Source organism: Anabrus simplex, chromosome 14 (assembly GCF_040414725.1).
Source record: "Anabrus simplex isolate iqAnaSimp1 chromosome 14, ASM4041472v1, whole genome shotgun sequence".
Taxonomy (NCBI): Eukaryota; Metazoa; Arthropoda; class Insecta; order Orthoptera; family Tettigoniidae; genus Anabrus; species Anabrus simplex.
Window position 1 is genome coordinate 28,799,294 of NC_090278.1, and position 15,358 is coordinate 28,814,651.

Below are 15,358 nucleotides of genomic sequence, written 5' to 3' on the forward strand. Positions count from 1 at the left end.
CGCTTAACAGTGCGTCATATCGACAAACGTATTGCACAACAAGACGCCTCGTTTAGCGATCTGCATGGTAGATCCTATGATATTTCTCCTATCTCCTCTATTTATGGGTTAGATTGAGAGACTTTGAATAGGGTGAAATACGGGTATATTTTTTACACTTTACAGTACTTTTCGCATACTTGTGTGGAAGTTAGAATCATAAAATTGGGTTCGCATATGGCCATCGGCCGTGTCAATCTACGTACCAAATTTTATGACTATCGTCGCCATAAGACCTATCTGTGTCGGTGCGACGTAAATCCCCTAGCAAAAAAAATAAATTTATGACTATCTTCTCTACAAGTGTGTCAAAGTATAGAATATACGTGTGAAAAGTACAAAATTTACGTAAAAATCGAGAAATGCTGCTCTTTCTAACGTATAAGGAATTGAGATACGACAAAACGTCACGGGAGGAATGTTGCAAATCCCTTCATGCTGAGTTGGATGGTGACATCCTCGAAACGAAGGTATGAAAATTAAAAGTGCCTGAATATCTCGATAATTTTCGGAGGTAAAAGTGAAAAATTTAAACATTTTATAGGCTAGAAGCTTTCAATTTTCTATCTCGCTTGGCCATCATGTTGATTTGGGGGAATGGGGTAAATATGAGGACTTCCAGGAAACTTTTAAGTCCATGAAACCTACATGTTATTGCTTTAGATAAATATAACCGACTGTGTTCTCATGCTGAATCCAAAATTTGAAACCCCTCACGGAATGAAAAAAAAATTTCTAGGGATACTGAGGTCATCAGTTTCTCTGATACCAAGTTTCAAGTATTGCATTATTTATTCACGTCTATTTTCATTTTCATATCCTTATACTCATATATAGATCACTCCAGTCCGACTTGCCTTTATTAATATAGATATTGAGAATATTAACAATATAATACAACTTAACTGGTTCTACCGGCGACTGTTTTATTATTCTTGATTAATCTGGAAGTTAGATTCGTCTATTTCTTCAATATAATGCCACAAAATTCCTTGTTAATGCCAAACGATAGAGAGCATTAACTTTAGTAGGTCACTACAAACATTTAAAAAAGGAAATATTGAATTATCTGACTTTTCTTCGGGATGAGTGATATGACAATCTATTTAAAGATCGTCTCGATTGGCGAGGACGGTGCGTAAGTTCAGATAAATTTACTGCAGATAGGAATATCGTAACCCACATCCACATATATTTTCTATTAAACATTCAAATCTCCCTTTAATACAGAATAGAGGTCAATAAGTTAATTAATTCTTGAGACATAACACATGATGGGACGAACTAACAACTGGATATCGTAAGAATCTTTCTCTCCATATTATAGGGTCTAAAGAGGAGGTTGTTGCATGGAAGTTCAAAATGAAAAGGAGCTCCTTTCTCCAACAAACCAGTGCACATGTACATCCAGCATATTTCCGAGGGGAAATAGCAGAGGCCTCATACAGAAGACAAAGACAGATGTTAACAACACATAAATCCCAGATGAGAACACGAAACTTTGGAGAGAACTCCACTCATCGCCTGGAAGACAAAAGCCCCTCTTCACTGCACATGGTCCGCCTCATTAGCAAACTCAGTACCCTATGTTAAAAAATAGCCTGGTCGGAAATGTATGGCCCTGATACAAGCCTGCAAGGGAGGTGACATGCCATGTTGATTAAGAGATAAAAGACAAGCATGTCTGCACATCATTTGATGCAGAGCACAGATTTTTAGGCAGAACTAGGTTAGAGTGCAAACTAATCCGGTAATTAGCAAGTGTTGTCTAGCCCGTTCTTCAGTAATGTGGGGAGAGTGACATAAATTGTAGGGGTTGTCGTACTCCTAAATCTTATGCAAATCTTATAACACAACCATTGTGCAGGCTAGTGTATACCTTCAATAATTTTGCATTCTAACCTCCTACAGCCTAAAAATATGCCTAGATGTTAGGCCCCTTTAAACAACAAACATCATCATTTTCATCATCATCATCATCATCATCATCAAAATCTAGTCTCTAGTCACGTAACCAAGTTGAACGTTTAGTCCGTACATATGAGAGGTCACATTAAATTTAAAAATACGAGTGTTGTAGGTAAAGTAGTGGCAACGTAGTCGACATACTCGCAGGAGATCGTGCATGCGCAAATACGACATGGAAGCGGTCAGGTGGCCCTGTTGTCGATAATTATGTAGTGTGCATTTAACGACCATCAAGTTGGGAGTATTGTTGCTGTGTAGCGTTGAAGTGAAGAGTGCCGATTTCACCACTCTAAAGTATGTTTTCAAAAGGTGGTCAGCGTTCGTGGACTCAAAATCGAGGTTACCCGTTGCAAAAGTGCATCAGAATATTATCGAGGATTACGTGAAGCCTGTGGTGGAAGTATATTATCGTATAGGACCGTTGCACGATGGCTCAAGGCGTTTCCTTCGGGTTGGAATGAGGTCTTGGAACACCTTCCTTATTCACCGGACATGAGTCGAAATTTGAAGGGCAGTAGGGCTCCGTCGCTCTCATCAACACAGAACGCCTTGCTAATGGTCCCCAAAAGCTTTCCGATATTTGGCAGAAGGTAATAGACTTTGCGGATGACTACATTGAAGGAAACTAATTCAATTTTACTTGTTAGTTAATTAAATGTTGCGTTTTAACAATATTGCCACCCAGCCCTTGTATGTCCTGACGAGGACTCGTAATAGGGCATTTTAGTTAAAAGGAAATGGTGTTGCCTTTTCATATTGTATTTTTTATTTTAGGCAGGCTCGATACCCGAGTTATTCCCTTATTGGTTTTCACTAAAGTGGCTACAGTTCGAATCTCAGCCACTGCATGGAAGATTTTGAAATGAAATATCAAGTCCCTGTAATTCATATTCCACGAAACATGGAGATACCGTGACTTTCCTTTAGAAATGGATTGTGATTTCACAACCTGTGATTTTGTTGGAGATGTGTACACCTGTGATGGAGCTCACGAAATCACCACTGCGTGGACCGACCCTGTGACGAGTGCTACGCGCGCGTGCACTCCGAGAGTCGATCATCTATCGAGAATAGCATCGCTGCAGTCACAACATATTCACTCAGCGCTTTTCCAGTTTCAGTCTGTGAATGGAGCCAGACCGTGTAGAACTGCTGCTAGCGTATGTATATACATCTCCAAATATTTTAACACCGTGATTGCAGTGGTTTACTGTTGTAGCTCCGCAGTCCACAAGGTAATCTTGAATTAGTGCAGCATGTCTGACGAGAGAAGGATAAAGCTGATTCCTGTTTGGGATTTTTCGCTCCTAGAAAATTCGAGCAAGGCAAAATGCGACTTGTGTAAACAGACATTTTCTTATAAAACATCCGTTTCTTTTCAGACGCTGGAAATGTTTTAACTAAACATTATAACCGCCCTAGTGCAGAAAACGTTGGATGTTGTCATTTTTGAATGTCAACCCAAAACTTAGTGATACACAGAAAAAAATGGCATAATTAGTACTTGAAGTTGATTTATTGATTGTTTATTCTTTCTCCAGATCTACATAATATGTATATGATCCATTAATGTGGAGAAAAAGTAACAAGTCTGACCTAAACCAGCTCACAAAAAGAAAAGGAAAAGAATGCCACCAGATAGGCAGACACATGAACAAAACCATACATAATAATAATTAAATTAATATAAATAATAATAATAAAATGACAATGAGGCATGATAAACACTGTCGCCTAACCCGAGATCAACCCTTTTTGGTGGTCTGTTGGCCATGGCAGAAGGCAGTATGGCAGTATACTAATAAAAATCTAAGACAACAACATACTACTGTGTAGAGAACAATAGTGTCAGCAGACGGCATCTGTGATTTAAACAAACAGCATATCACTTCCGGCCTGGTTCGCAACTCAGCGCGATCCTTTCTGAACACTGACCTCTCTGTTGCTCTACTTAAGTTGCAAACCCAACTTTCGTGTTACATCCACTGACGTGCCGGTGTGCAATTATTCTCTCTACGTTTCATTACTATTGTCCACTGTTAAACTCCATTATCTTGCTATACTTACTTTCTATTAAAATTTCAGGCAACTCTTCACAATAAATGAGACCATCTCACTTGCCATTCCATACATTACCAGCCAAACATCACTATCTCCCTATTCATCCGCCAGCCTTGACTAATCACATATATTTTACATCCACTCAACTACCTTATACCATCCAACTCCACACATTAACTTAATCACGAAACCTCGTGATAATTTACTAATCCACCACATATGCCATCACAACTCTGAATCACACTCATCCTGCCCCCACTTGTATTCACCAACCAAAGTATCTCAACTATAGCCACACAAGCCTCACACCTTATTAAATTATACCACTACATTTTACCATCTCACTATATTAAATTATGCCATCATGTTTTGCAATTAGCTTTTACCCTTATCACCTATCCATTCTTTACAATCACTCTCTTCCTTACTTACTAACCAAATACCCGGCTCATCTTAAGTACAGCCTTCCAATACTATATCATGGCAGAAATTAATATACACACTTCACCGCCTACTAATGTCATTACTTAATCGCTCTTGTATCAGTTACAACTAACACACACACTTCACTATTTTCATGTGCTTAACCAATTTACTTACTGCTGCTGCTTGTTTTTTTACTTCTTGTCATTACGCCTCGTCCAATTTACTCGTCTTGTCCCACATTTCTGTTAGGCTCAATCTTCTCCCTTTCACCAAGGAACCTCGTACTTCTGCTTTCTCCCTCCAAGCCGTATTTTCACTTCATTTATATGCACTTGTCACATCTTGTGCTCCCCCCCCCCACATTCATTTCCTGTATCTTATTTTCTTCTCTCGCACTGATCTCCGTCCTTAGCTCCTTAATTATTGCCCTGTTCTCCATCCTCATCTCAATTGCTGCTTCCCTGGCTCCTATGATCGATAGCATGCGCGTTCTCCTCTGCCCTGCTACTTTCTTCTTGCTGCAAGCTCTGTTCCAATGCCCTATTTTCCTTGGTTTTTCTTTATCCCCATGCCCGTCTTCACCAACTTTACTGTCTCTAATTAGCCTTTCTGCCACTCTCTTACCCATTACCACTTCGTTCATATTCTCCTCCATTTCCCGTAATTTCGTTACTGTCCAAAATCTGGTCCATTGTCCATTGGTTACCACTAATAGTAGAGCTTTAATGTAGGCTCTTAACCCTTGCAATCTAGTCCTGACTTAATGATTTTTCAGAGTGTTTATATTCTTAATCCCTTCTCTTCCCATGCCTCTTTTAATCAAAATTTTTGGCCTCCGAATATTATCCGCTCCTCTTATCACTCTTTCCGCCATCTGGGTGGAAAAAACTTCACTTTTATCGGCCTATTACCCCGTGCTTTACCTATCCTTTCCACATCGTCAATATCGACTTCACGAAAGTTAATTTTCATCATTTTTTGGATGACTTCCACAACTTTTTAGATAACCAGCACTTTGTACTCTTCTTCTTTCATCCAGCACTCCATATATAAAGAAACATTTCTTACTTCGTTCTTGGCTACCGTCTTCTATTTCTGCCATCAGCTTCACCATCTTCCTCCATCTCCCTTATTTCCACCTTGAGTGATATAATTTCTCTCTCGTTGGTTTCCACTTTGGTAATTGTTTCATCTGTTTTTCCCTGTATCCAACGCCTCATATTTTCAAATTCTTTTTACTTGTTCCTTCATCATACTTTTAATATGCTCAAACGGGCATACTTCTTCCACAACTTCTTTAACCACTCTTCTTATGACCTCCACGTCTTCCCAGCTCATGTTCCCACTGGAAGTCGAGCCGGGTTTTACTTCCACACCCCCTATAACTAGCAGTACCATAATCACCGCTGCCACCAGTATCATCTCACCCATCATTCTTGTTTCCACTTTACCTCCTTCACTCCTGGCTGTTTCCTTCTTCCATCTCCCCTGTTATCTTCCAATAACTACCCGATATTGATCCATCTTCCTCTTCCCTCCCGTCTTTCTTTTCCACTCTCCGCTCACACTCCACTCCCGCTCTACCGGCACACTCAACTCAGCACGTCCGCTTCCGACAGCTGACTAGGTTAGACTATAGTACTTGAAGTAAGGTTTCCTTTAATTTTAATGTTATAGCCTATGTATGTATGAAAATATGACAAACTATTTGACTAATTTTGGAGAGGGTGCTGATTACTGTATGCTAATTTATTTTTATAATCAGAACATCAAATCATACTTCATAAAATGAAATATTTTTGTCCTATGTAGCCTATCACCCATTCATGTGTAGTTTATATTATACTAGCTGATGTACCTGTGCTTCGCTACGGAATTCTACATTGTATACAGAATTCTAGGGTAGGTAGTGTACACGTTGTGAGCAAGATTGTATTAAATAGCATAGCTCTTAACGTTACCATAGAAACGCGACGGACAAGTCACGAAACGTCTCTTCTCATATGAAGACTGGGTTAGGGAATATTTATTGTAACGGTAGGCCCGCTTGCCTTCCATCAGTCACAATCAAGTTGGGGAGCATTATAATGACAGACACTCAATCTCCGCCTATCTTTTTACATCCTCAGAAAGACTGTCTTAGTAATTCTCCCAACTGAAATGAACATAGGTCATTACAATGACGTCAGTAGGAATGACACGATTAAAATAAATTTTTTCGTATGAAATACTCGATCAAATGAAAAACCACACATTTTCTCACTTTTAATGAACAGTATCACGCTTCCTATCTAACAATCCAAATTTTCAGAGCTGGAATGACCAAGCCACAGACAACCGTGAACCGTGAACACTCTTTGTCACTTTTCGGTAGTAAGGGGGTTCTATTAGTGAAGAGTCCCAGGGGAAAAACTATGCCCTTTTACTAATCTGTTTTCTAGGAATACCCGATGAATCGGAAAATCTCAATTCACTACACTGGCGGCGGAAAGAACTTTTGACTTGGAGGCAAATTCTTCCTCCAAGCTAGAGAAGAAAGACCCACTTCACTGCTAATTTGGAATAAAATGAATGTAGATGTAATAGAAGTGAAGCGGAAGAAGCTTTACGTAAGAAACGGCTCTTTTCAGGGTTGAATTTTGAATTATTTAGTGAAATGTGGTGCCATAATTTGGAATTGGCCTAAATTATAATTCTAGACCTGGTCATACTACTACTACTACTACTACTACTACTACTGACTGAGCCCCTGCCTTAAATGTGTACACTGCTCATTCAAAACAGCCCGTCAGAGTAGGGATCGAATAGCTGGAATACTATGATGAACCAGTGTGTTACGCACCAGCAGTATAAGGAAATGCACGAACCAGAGGAATGGAATGCTAAAGAAGAAAGTTTTCTAATTCCCCAGCTATTTCCCGCCAATATTTAGTTAGGCTGTTATACTCTGTACGCAGCAGTATTCCCATCTATCGGAGTTGAGTGGCAACATAAGACAAATAACATCACAACACACAATGGTCAATATAATGTTATTGTTGATTAATGTTATGCAGTTTCGATATCGTAGCCCTTCAAATTTAGTTTTCTTCCGACTCTGAAATACCACTCTTATCATAGTCGGTACGGTAAAACTGAATAAAATATAAATGATGGGAAATTGTATTCACTCTAACTTTTGTTATGCAGTACTTTTCGAAGGACCAATAACATAGGTATTTAAAAATGAAATTTAAGATGCCTTCCCCTAACGTACAATTTCATCCAGGATGAATAAAATTGTTTATAGCTTAGACTGTAGTTTCTTATTCCCCAACTCTATGTACCGATTTTCATTAAATTCTGTTAACCCATTTTCTTCTGGCTCGGCATTGATATGGACTTAACAACAAAAATGCATATTCATGAATATCTCTGTTATCATAGCCGGTACGGTAAAAGTGTATGAGACATAAATGATCGGAAATTTAATTCTATATAATTTTACTTATGTAATATTTATCGACAGAACCACTAATAATATTAATATTTGAAAATTAAATATCAGACCTTCCCCTAAACTACCATTTCACTCAGCGTGAATAAAATTATGTATAGTCTAGATTACAGTGGTTCATCCTCCGATTTTACATACCGATTTTCATTAAATTATCTTCAGCCGTTTTCAAGTGATGCGTGTACATACAAACAGACAGACAGAAATTACGGAAAAGTGAAAAGTGCATTTCCTTTTTACTGTGGACATGACCGCTACATAAATACCACTCTTTTCAAATTCTGAGCAATGTACAGACAAAAGTCGTATGTTATATATAAAATGAAGTGTTTGTCTGTGTACCTGTGCGCGATGCCCAGCAAAATCTACGGCACTCAGAGATCTGAAATTTCGAACATAGGTAGATGGAAAGGTTCGAATGCAACTCGAAGGCGGAATTTTCATTTTCGCTTTCGTTGGTGGCTTATGAACGGAAAACCATCGGAAAACGTGCATTGGGATATGCTTTTTTTTGCTATTGGCTTTACGTTGCACCGACACAGATATGTCTTATGGCGACGACGGGACAGGAAAGGGCTAGGATTGACAAGGAAGCGGCCGTGGCCTTAATTAAGGTACAGCCCCAGCATTTGCCTGGTGTGAAAATGGGAAACCACGGAAAACCATCTTCAGGGCTGCCGACAGTGGGACTCGAACCTACTATCTCCCGAATACTGGATACTAGCCGCACTTAAGCGACTGCAGCTATCGAGCTCGGTCATTGGGATATGACAATCCAACGTGCTGTCACTAAGATTAAATGCATTGAGTCGCTGTCGCTAGGCAACGTACGTAAGATAGGTAGAGAACACGATATTCAAGGAGCCATTTTACGTCCAGGGCGTAGGAAACCGTTTTTGGTCTTATATGGTGTGAGGACATATGACACAGTTGATGGTGATTTGTCCGTCGGATCGGGACGTGAAGTCTTGAGCTATTCGAGAGGAGTGGGCTATGTGCCAGCGCCGGGTTTCATCCTCTTCATTCTTACTATCATGATGTGACCGTTCACGGTCCTGTAGATAGCATATCGTGACACCCTGTAACAATAATATGTCGTTTTCCGCGTTATTCTATGGTGATTAGTCGCATAACTAGCAGACTCTAGCGCTGCACGGGACACGAACGACGCGCTACTGCTTCGGAGGTAGAAAGTCTCTTTGCGCGTAATGACGAAATCGAGTCATTCGCTAGCCAGCAATTAGAATGTCTCTCTCTCTATGTCTCTCTCTCTTGTGGGAGTGAGTTAGAAGAGGCAAAAATGATGTGACAACCAGTAGGCTGTACTTAATAAGGCGTGTTAGCCTAGGGAGACTCAATTCCTTAAATAATATTTGTTGGTGTATTCAGTGATGCCAGCCAAAAACCTACATTTGTTTCAAAATTTTCGACGGTAAGAATAATAATATTAATCACGTGACTCTTGACATACGCACCCAATATTCAAGAGCTCGTCATAATCAGATTTTTTTTTAGTTAAGTGTGACAGCAAAACATATTCCAATTACTCAACATATCATTAATTACGTGATCTGAATTACTGCGGAGAATTACAGAACATCGTCATGAGTCTGGCGAGGCGAGCCTATGTTGAATTTCGTCGCCAAGACGTAAAGTGAACCATTGCACAAGTGATAGGTGACGCTTTGATGATTATGATCAAACCTCCCATCCTACGAGAATAATATTCGACCAGTAAAATGTAGAGGGTCAGAGCTATCTTTTGATATGCAAATCAACACCGACAAACGGTTATTACCGGAGCGACTTCCGACAAGTAGGCGTGGTTAACTCCCAGCCTCGATTTTTACCCTCTTCAGCATAAAAGAAGTTGGATTGAAGACTATCTAGTCATTATCTACTGTGCTCTCCGACTATTCTAACGTGTCGTTGTTCGCACGGTCAGCGAAGTAGTGCAACATTTTCATGTGTGGCAGAAATACTGTGTAAATTGTTACTTGAGTGTATTAATTATTGACGTGCCACAGATTGTGAAGAATTGGTATATTTACGATATTCTGTACTATGGTGTAATCACTGAAGTTAGTGAACCAGGAATAATCCACCTATAGTGAGCTGCGTAGTATCTCAGCTACTTGTATATATGTGTAATGAATATGTGTGTGGCGCAATCAAATTTCGATTAGTCAAAGCGCTGTGGAAGCGTGGTCGAAATTACGACTATAGAGTTGAAAAGTGAATTTATTAAGAAAAGTAATGATTCACATACACTGACTGACAGAGCAAATGCAACACCAAGAAGGAGTGGTTCGAAAGGGATGAAAGTTGGGGAAAAAACAGAGATGGCACGGACGAATAATTGATGTTTATTTCAAACCGATATGCAGGTTACACAATGCGCACGGCATCGACTCAGTAAGATGTAGGACCACCGCGAGCGGCGATGCACGCAGAAACACGTCGAGGTACAGAGTCAATAAGAGTGCGGATGGTGTCCTGAGGGATGGTTCTCCATTCTCTGTCAACCATTTGCCACAGTTGATCGTCCGTACGAGGCTGGGGCAGAGTTTGCAAACGGCGTCCAATGAGATCCCACACGTGTTCGATTGGTGAGAGATCTGGAGAGTACGCTGGCCACGGAAGCATCTGTACATCTCGTAGAGCCTGTTGGGAGATGCGAGCAGTGTGTGGGCGGGCATTATCCTGCTGAAACAGAGCATTGGGCAGCCCCTGAAGGTACGGGAGTGCCACCGGCCGCAGCACATGCTGCACGTAGCGGTGGGCATTTAACGTGCCTTGAATACGCACTAGAGGTGACGTGGAAACATACGCAATAATGCCCCAAACCATGATGCCGCGTTGTCTAGCGGTAGGGCGCTCCACAGTTACTGCCGGATTTGACCTTTCTCCACGCCGACGCCACACTCGACTGCGGTGACTATCACTGACAGAACAGAAGCGTGACTCATCGGAGAACACGACGTTCCGCCATTCCCTCATCCAAGTCGCTCTAGCCTGGAACCATGCCAGGCGTGCACGTCTATGCTGTGGAGTCAATGGTAGTCTTCTGAGCGGACGCCGGGAGTGCAGGCCTCCTTCAACCAATCGACGGGAAATTGTTCTGGTCGATATTGGAACAGCCAGGGTGTCTTGCACATGCTGAAGAATGGCGGTTGACGTGGCGTGCGGGGCTGCCACCGCTTGGCGGCGGATGCGCCGATCCTCGCGTGCTGACGTCACTCGGGCTGCGCCTGGACCCCTCGCACGTGCCACATGTCCCTGCGCCAACCATCTTCGCCACAGGCGCTGCAACGTGGACACATCCCTATGGGTATCGGCTGCGATTTGACGAAGCGACCAACCTGCCCTTCTCAGCCCGATCACCATACCCCTCGTAAAGTCGTCTGTCTGCTGGAAATGCCTCCGTTGACGGCGGCCTGGCATTCTTAGCTATACACGTGTCCTGTGGCACACGACAACACGTTCTACAATGACTGTCGGCTGAGAAATCACGGTACGAAGTGGGCCATTCGCCAACGCCGTGTCCCATTTATCGTTCGCTACGTGCGCAGCACAGCGGCGCATTTCACATCATGAGCATACCTCAGTGACGTCAGTCTACCCTGCAATTGGCATAAAGTTCTGACCACTCCTTCTTGGTGTTGCATTTGCTCTGTCAGTCAGTGTATAATAATAATAACAAATGGGCAGCGTCTGCCAAACATGTAAACGTGATGAGTGAGTTGTCTTACATTGTGAGGGGCTGTGTATTTGGAAAACTTGAGATCTTTAACATCAAGGTACAGTGCTAGTGAGTGTACGTGATATTTCAACAACATTTTTGTGATAATAACTGTATATGCTGAGTAGAGGATTCGGGTGACGAAGTAACAGAACATTTTCGTTACCGGGTTGGCTTACTTAAGTATATGAGTAATTCTAACCATATTTGATTGTAGTGCGTATCACAAAATTGATGCGACCATAGTCACATTGTTTCCTCATTGCATATTTGAACGAGTGATCGTCGACCTTGGAAGAGAATCTACGAGTTGCGTACCTATTCTACATCTTAGTGTGTCTGGTGTCTTCAAGAGCATTCAACTCCCGGTAAAAATGTACAACATGGAGGATCTCATCTTAGGGGCGAACCGAAGACCTCACGACATCGAAGACGTTGAGATGATAGGTTAAGTCATTATGAATGTGCCTCTCCGAAGGAGAATTATCACAACAAATGAGTACATTCCAATTTATTATGCTTAAAAGTTACTGTACCCCTGTAAATAAATTTTGCATGTTAAGTAGACAAGAATGTACATGATGGTCGCAAGGTATTTCAAAGGGATTATAGTTTCATTATTTAATCTAGTAGGAATTTGTTCAATGGTACAAAAACCAGCATTTAGTTTAAACCCATTGGAAGGATTAATGCGTGTTAATTATAAGATTTTAGTACTGATATTTTCTTTGTGAAGTATTACAATGAATGGAAGTAGTATCCATTTAAATAATCTCAATTATTCTCATGAGATGAGATGTCGTGTATCGTTAAAAAGTACGTAGACTACTTTTACTTCATGCGTAAGACAGAGTATTTGAGAAATTAAAGATACAATATCGGATGCAATTATGAATTTTAAATCGTGGACATAATATGTCAATTTTAGAATGTTCCGAATAATAGATTCTTAAGCACTTGTGTGTGTTTGGCGGGTCAAACTGGGAACGACGGTCCGTTAATAAGTCGCCAATTGATAGTTTGAAGTAAAAATGGAGATGTGTCACAGATAGTGTGAAGAGTCATGCCACACTAATGACGATAAAATAAGGTTGAATATAACCATATGGGAACAAAATGTGTTAGATTTTTACTCTAAGGGGCTGCATTAGCCCAGGATTTTAATATCGCGAGACGGTGCAGATTACCGTTACGTTGAGTGAAAATACCAGCTGAATGAGCCTCGAAGATTTACAAGAGAGGTCTAATGAGAATGACCATACTGCGAACTTTACGACTCTGGGGTGTTGACTGTTCGTTTCTGGCAATATCCGACAAACACTCACACATAGAATGGTTAATTGCCATCGTTGCAATTGAATTAACATGTTAGGAAACAGTAGAATTCCTCCCAATTTTTAGTTCATTTATTTGATGCGATCTAGAGATTTAAAACCATGCATCCATCTGCCAAAAGACCATGGGTTCGATCCCATCTGAGGGCGACGTGTATCATCACCGCCATTTTGGTGATGGAAGAACCACTCCTTCCATATACTCCTGTATATATTAAAGGGTGTTATTATATGTGTTTGATTTTAGATAAGTGTATTATTACATGTGAGATATTGTATTAGCGTTAATGTGTCATTGATAAGTTCAGTGTTATTTTGTTTTGAATGATTTCATGGTATTATTCTTAATCCCGGTGAACTATGCCTAAGCGACTAAGACTTTCATTAATATTCTGATATATGTGATTTTCATTCTTGGTAATGTCATTGCGTGGAGCCATGTGTGATTATTTCCAGTCAAGCCATAGAGTATACACTTCCTCTGGTCACACACGAATACTATTCCCTGTTATAAATGCTCTTTGATTCTCTAACCTTTCCCAGGTTCCAAATATATTCAACAGATGGCAGCGCGTTCCTGATAAATTACATGCTGCTAAGAAAAAAATAGTCTAATCATGCCATAAGCCTTAGATATTATCTGGGAAGGCCTATCGAAGGATAGCCTAGCTGCATTAGAAAGAAAGAAAGCCATGTATTTTTAAAAACAATTCTCTGCCTGACAAGAAAACTGCGATTAAAAATACCTTTGCCTTTTATGGCACAATACCAAGCTTACATCAAGAACTGCAGGATAGAGAAAAGCGAATATATGGATAGGTTTTTACCAAACAGACGGCATGCTGATGTCAGAATGGATGAATTCTGATTAAAGCAATAACGCGCTTCGTGTTAAATGTTCATAAAACCACTGTAAAGGGCAGACAAAACAATAGAACTACGACAGACATATCAAGACGAGTTATATGACCTATTTATAACGAATACTGCAGAGCAGTATGGGTCATTTATTTATTACCATAACATTTCTACTTTCGACTGTAGGGTATAGTAGACATAATGTTCAATTTGTGCAACACGTTACACGAATTTCCTCGGGCTTGTCGATATACACCTTGTCGTGAAATGGACTAAAATATGTAGTCCTCGGTGGTTCCCTAATGAACCCCTACCCCTAAACCCCTATGTTTTCTGTCACCATACTCGGTACACCAAGATCCATCTCAGGCAATAATTAGACAGAAAGTAATTTCCCTTGGGGGCCACCATATTGATGGAATTCCAAATGAGATGCGTGCATTGGATTGTATTCTTTCCTCTGAGTGTGCTGTAAGCAGAAGTTAAAAGGAATAGATATGATGCATGAGGCGATGTTATTGTTGACATCGTTCTCTGTATCCGAAAAATTACAGACCTATCTCACTGTTGTGTCATCTGTACAAGATCTTAGAACGGATGATCCTGGAAAGACTTACTGTGATCATTGAACCACTTCTTATTCCAGAGCAAGCAGGATTCCGTAAAGGAAAAAGTTGTACTTCACAGGTCCTCCATCTGACACAGTATATCGAAGATGGATATGAAAATCATAAAATCACAGGGGTGGCTTTTTTCGACTTATCTGTTGCATATGATACAGTTAAACATCGTATACTGTTGCAAAAATTATACAACATGACAAAAGATTACAAGATGACTCAAGTAATTTGCAATCTTCTCCAAAATCGTAGATTCTTCGTTGAATTTCAGGATCAGAAAAGTCGATAGAGGAAACAAAAGAATGGTCTGCCACAAGGCAGTGTTCTCGCCCCTATGCTCTTTAATACCTATATGAATGACCAACCTCTTCCAGTTGGCACCAGAAGTTTCATATATGCGGATGATCGAGCTATTGCTACTCAAGTAAACTGCTTTGAGGTGGTAGAAGAAAATTTATCAGAGGCTCTTTCTGAACTATCCTACTACTACAGAGGAAACCAATTGAAGCCTAACCCATCAAATACTCAGGTATGTGTCTTCCATTTAAAGAACAGACAGGCGTCAAGGAAATTGCAGGTAGTATGGGAAGATACTCAACTAGATCACTGCCCAACACCTAAATATCTGGGTGTAACATTGGATCGTGCTCTCACCTACAAACAACACTGCATGAACATCAAGCAGAAAGTGTCGGCTAGAAATAACATCCTTCGCAAGTTGTCTGGAACCAATTGGGGTACACATCCAAAGACGTTGAGAACTACAGCCCTGGCTCTGTGTTACTCCGCTGCAGAGTACGCTTACCCTGTTTGG